At 40.4% G+C, this 6,047-nt stretch overlaps 1 protein-coding gene across 7 annotated transcripts in view; it reads right to left on the reverse strand.

Moving 5' to 3' along the window:
* Positions 1-6,047, reverse strand: part of SCHIP1 (schwannomin interacting protein 1) — a 164,544-nt gene that overhangs the window by 95,006 nt on the left and 63,491 nt on the right. The gene's annotated exons all lie outside the window — the stretch shown is intronic.

Here is a 6,047-nt window from a genome sequence, read left to right on the forward strand (position 1 = left end):
GGAATGAAAAAGTGATTATAAGGATACTGTATGGAACAGAATTTTACAAAATTGTAAGGTATATAGAAATACAGAATTATTTCTGATTGAATAGATAACTCCCTTTAAAAGAAGATATCCTGATTTTTAGAAAGTGAAAGATTTCTATTATAACAGGAGGTTAATTTTTTTTTCCTTTTCAAAACTTGCACTTAATTTAAGAAGTAATGTAAAATTATATAATGCCAAAATAGAGGCCCATGCTTATGGAACTGCTTACCATAACAAAATGTCCATGCAGAATAGACTGGTTTTCTCTCTTTTCTACTTTAAATAGTCTTCATCATTTGATCCAGGAAAAAAATCTGATAATTCCCAGGAAAAGTATATTATGTACTCATATGTACTGGGTGTAAATATGGATTTAATGCATCCGCATGTACCTTCTTTCTTTTACTTACAAACAAATGTTTATGTTCCAGGACACAGGTTTGTAAATTGACTAGAAATCAGAAATTTCTCCCCTTAGAGAAACAATATTTATGACCGTATCTTACTTACAGTAACTGTTACCATCCCCAACTGAAAATTCTTCCTGATATAAAATCCTTGTATACAGAAACTTTCTTTTGTATATAGCTTTTCCATAAACTCGAGAAAATTTTGGCTAAATTTGAGTCACCCCTAAATTTGATGTAATAAGAGACTAAAGGACTCAGGATTGGGGAGTGAAAAGGAAGAAAAGCAGATGCCAGCAGTGGAGGTTTTTACAGGGCAGCCTTGGAAAAGATAAAGGAAGAATCCAGCCCACAGATGATTAACAACTGCATTAAAAAAAAAAAAAAAAAAAAAACAGACTTAGTTGCCAACATTTAAATATAGAAATTTTCACATAAAAATCCTATGACCTGCATTTTTGGTACAGCCACAAACAGCTGGCCATGCACAGTGCTGTTGAGGTCCTTTTAGACTGGCCCACTTTCACTCTCCATTTGTGGGGAAGCATCCCTCATTTAGACATCTGCCTGGATTGTATTAAAGGCATATGAATTTAAGGTATCTGAGCTTGCACACATACCTCTGTCCTGTATAAAAATGAAAGTCAGTGAAACTGCTGGTCATGGACCCTTAAAAACAAAAGAAAGATCTGGCATGGTTAGCTTTTTCTTATGTCACTAGGACCCTCATGGACTACCAGTCAGTAAAGTCTACATGTGGAGAATCACTGTCATGCAGCCACAGAGCAGCAATTGCTATTGAGGTCAGTGTTCTTCAGACCCAATGGTCTTCTTGCAAAGTTCACCTTCTTGCACCAGATAGCATCTGTGTAACATAAAGCTCATAACAATATTCTGCCCCTTTAAGTGTCTGAGTTTCCGACCCTGGCTTTGAATCAGTTCCTTTCCTGTATCTGTTAGTGAGGGAGGGGGCAGCCCCAAGAAGGGCTCCTGGAGTAGGTATGACATTATCCTGGTCAGAGATATCCCCAGAGATCTCTGTGCATTGGAGAGGTAGGTCTGAGTAACACCTGCTCAATTACACTTGATTTCTCCTTCTAAAGGTAGGTTCAGGGAAGTGAGTATCAACTTGGTCATAAAATCAGAGTGTTATCTATGTTTTGTTTATATTCATTTACTCATAGACTCATCTGTGTTTTATATTGAATGTAGCTCCACTGAGGTAGGGGCTTTGTTTTGTTCACTACCATACCCTTGGAAGTTAGTGCACGGCACATAATAGACACTCAATTAATATGTGGGGAATAAGTGAATGAATGAAAGCACTACTTTCTTCTTCCTGGAAGTCTTCCAAGATCAGTCCTCCATCATTTCTCATATGGAGGACTTCAACTGGGGGTCCCAACTGAACTAGACCCCAGGCATTGGTGTAGCTACCCCTCAAATCTAACCTCTACCTTGAGTTATCTTTCTAGAATCCAAATCTGTTGTATCACTTCTCCACTTAAAATGTTGCAATACGTTTCTCACTATTGTTAGGATAAAGTCCAAATTTTAAAATGAGGCTGAGAAGGCCCTTTTAATCTGGCCCCAACCTACCCCTCCCATCCTAGGCAGCCTTATGAAACCTCTGTGTGCCCAGCTCTCTCTTGCACTCCCACCAGACTGTGTGGCAAGCTCCTAATTCACTTATCAGGTCTCAGCTTAAGTCTAACGTATGTTCTCACCACTACCACTTATTCCCTTATTATCACACTTACATCTGTTGGATTGTCTGTTCGTTGGCCAGCAGGCTTGTCCGTCTTGTGACAAGACACCTGTATCCCTGGTCACCTGTATCCCTGGCACCTCCTCAAGAAGGCAGCAAGGAGACTTCTATTGAATAAACATATTTTATTTTGTGCCAGGTTCAGTGCCATGCTTTGTAATCCTCTACTTCATTATTTCATAGATGAGAGAGAAGTTGAGGCTCAGCGAAGTGAAGTAATTTGCCCAGGGTTAGGATTCAAATGTGAGTCCAGGGACCCTGCAGTTTGCTTCTTTTCACTGTGCTGCATAGTGGCCTTAGCCTTTCCTTTCTAACACAGAAGCCGAGGCAGCATACCTGTGTCTGAGTGCCCCAGTGGCGTGCACATCTATTACCTCAGGAAGAAAGAATGTCTGAGGAGACGGAATTTGCAACCGGTTACAAAGAACTGCACACACAAATATGAATAAAGCCTCTTGAACACCAGAGTAAAGGAATGCAGGTCAAATAATTGCCCTGCCCGGTGTTTCCCTCTCCCTCTATTACCCAGCTCCTCTCATTTGCATACATGAGGTCTCAAGCGGAAGATAACTTGGTGGAAAATTCCAGGAGCTTTGCATTAAAAGCAAAAGCTCAAGAAATAAAGAAAGAATTTTAAATTCACTTTGTTTTAACTCATGATTATTCTAATTTAAAAGCTCAGATTTAGTAATGTGTTGACAGCCAACTAGGCATAGAAAACTGTAGCAAGTCTCTGGAAAAACAAGTCTTGTTTGGCTGGTTTTTTTTGTTGTTGTTGTTTTGTTTTTGTTTTTTGAGACAGAGTCTCACTTTGTCGCCCAGACTGGAGTGCAGTGGCGTGACATCAGCTCATTGCAACCTCCGCCTCCTGGGTTCAAGCAATTTCTCATGCCTCAGCCTCCCGAGGAGCTGGGATTACAGGTGTGCACCACCACACCCAACTAATTTTTGCATTTTTAGTAGAGACAGGGTTTCGCCGTGTTGGCCAGGCTGGTCTCGAACTCCTGACCTTAAGTGATCCACCTGCTTCAGCCTTCAAAAGTGCTGGGATTACAGGCGTGAACCACTGCGCCTGGCCTTGTTTGGCTGTTATGAAAACAAAGTAAATCATGATAGCGAAAAAGAAAAAGATGAGGAAAAATAACTAACATTAATTATGAGCCAGGTACACACGTTGCCATTTAATCCTCCTAAAAAGCCTGTGAAGTTAGGCAGTATTCGTACTCCCATTTTACAGATGTCAAAATTATGGCACAGAGATGTCAAGTAATTTGTTCAAGGTCACATGGCTAGGAGAAACAGAAAAGATTAGGATCCAGTCCCGCTGTTTCCAAAACCTGCTCTTATTCCGCAATGCCAACTTTCCAGTTTGTGTAATACTAATTGTTGAATAAAATTTATAGGAGGCCATTGGTTTGAACTGAGCTCCTGTATTAGGCCCAACAGACCAAAGCCAAAATAGAGTTATTCATGCTGAAGTTCCACGCCACCAAGTTGAAACTAAGTTGTTCATCTGACCTTTCAAGAAACCAGCAGCGAAAGGTAACAGCCAAACTACCAAACAGGCCAGTTTTAGCTGGCATGATAAGGAAGCCCCCTCCGCTTTAACCTTTGCAAAGAAAGTAACGGAAATAATCAATTTTCTGCTCCCTCTTCCTACTTTCCTCGGCCTTTTTCTGTCTATAAAGTCAGCTTCCTCTGCTCAGCTTATTGGAATACTCATTCTGTTCTACAGAATGAGGTGTTGCCTAATTCTAGAATTGCAAGTAAAAACTAAAGATCTTACCCCGTCTCTACTGAAAATACAAAAAATTAGCTGGGCGTGGTAGCACAGGAGAATGGCGTCAACCCGGGAGGCGGAGCTTGCAGTGAGCAAAGATGGCGCCACTGCACTCCAGGCCTGGGCAACAGAGTGAGACATCCTCTCAAAAAAAAAAAGAGAGAGAGATCTTTAAATTTGTTTGTAAGTTTGTTTTCTGAGAAATGTAAATGACATTTTCTAATCATTAGATTTACATTTGTTCCAGGAGATTTTATTTCAAAATATAGCACATAATTAGACTAATAACATTTCAATCTTACCAATGTGTTCTTCACAATATGAATCTGCATGAAGTTGGTATCATGCTTAATTCATTTTAAAGTAAAAATGTAAAGGAAGAAAGAAAAATCCTTTGGGGGAAGAATCTGAAGGTAAGACTAAGGAAATTACAAGTGACTGTAGAAGTTCCACATTTTAACCTAAGAGAAACTAAAGGACCTCCAATAAAATCAAGTTTTACAATGATGTGCTAGATACTGTTACCAAGAGGGACAATATAAATATTCAAGTTCAAAAGCATGCAACAACCTTACCAACTTATAAATAGTATGCTGCAGAAATGAGTGGTACTATTGTCTCCTATGAATCTAGAGGATTTTACAAAACAAAACAAAACAAACAAAAAAACACAGCCCTTTATGTAAAAAATAATTGTGAAGGGTTTGAGGTTGAACATGTAGATGTGGATCTCCTGGGCAACAGAAAGCCTAAGACCAAACATAACAGGAAAAGTCAGTTAGTCATGGAAAACTGTAATAATTCAGTAGCTGGTTAAGTCCTTGTTCTAACTAAATGACATCATCTGGAAGAAAGACACTGTGGTGCTTGTCCAGAAAATTTCAGTCATTTCCCTTCCTGTCATACAGAGTATATGGTTTTAGTTTTACCTTCCTTTCATAACTTTTGCCTTGATACTCTCCAAGGGTGATTATTACTTCACTTCCCCATGGTCAATGTCAGGTCTGTCTGTCACCAAAGTGTTTAATAGGTCAGTACTTTGCCGTAAGACAATGGTTCTCAATTCTTTACATTGCATCTCATGTCCCAAATCAAAACTCCAAATTTTTTTACAATCATGATCATGAACTAATAAACGTCACAGGAGAGGGGGGCTGTAGCTCAGCAGATGGCTTTCTCCCTGTCACCTGCAGATGTCATTGCTCCAGTCATGCTGTGTTCACATTTTACATCTCTGCTTTCCTCTGGGAAATCTGGGAAGGCTGGGTGCATGATCACTCCTCCCTGGCAGGTCTCCCTTGCAAGTAGTACATCAAAGCCCCACTGAGTTCCAAGCAGTCACTTCGCCAGCCCACCAACCAAGACTCCTCTGATTCCTCAATGCTCCCCTCTACCCCTAGCTTCTGATGATTCAACATGCTTTATTATGGCTTGTATTTTTGCTATTCTCTCTTCCACTGCCCCCACCTTGTCTTAGTTCAGGAGTCCTTTTCTTAAAACTAATATCTCCCCACTAGAATGCATTCTCACCACCATTGGACACCACTCCCCAGCAAACCTCTTTTATTCCATCTTCTACACTGTGTCCAGTGATCTGTCTGACTTGCAGTGGCTCTGCCCAAATCCAAGCACCTTAGCACACATAAGGCCTGCTATGATCTACTTTTTGCCTCCATCCTTGTCTGGTTCACCAAATCTTAGTTCTTACACATTCACATGGCTTGCTTCCTTTAAAATGCAGATTGACAAACTCTAACCTCAGTGATTTTGATTCATTATGCCTGGGGAGAGGCCCAGAATCTGCACATCAAATGCTACTAATATATATCTGATGCAGCAAAACCCTGGAGAAACACTGCTCCACATCCTCCCTCTTACTATTGGCTTCCGTCAACACAACCTACTCCATGGCCATACAGTACCCAGTGCAAACTGCTCTTCCTTGTCTCCATAATTTTACATACGCTGTTCCCTCTGCCTGGAATATCTCCTTCCACATCCTCCTGGCAAATTCTAATTATTTTTCAGGACCCAGCTCAAGATTCTCCTCCTCTAACCTACA

This window comes from Trachypithecus francoisi, unplaced genomic scaffold (genome assembly GCF_009764315.1).
Source record: "Trachypithecus francoisi isolate TF-2019V2 unplaced genomic scaffold, Tfra_2.0 Lachesis_group0, whole genome shotgun sequence".
Taxonomy (NCBI): domain Eukaryota; kingdom Metazoa; phylum Chordata; class Mammalia; order Primates; family Cercopithecidae; genus Trachypithecus; species Trachypithecus francoisi.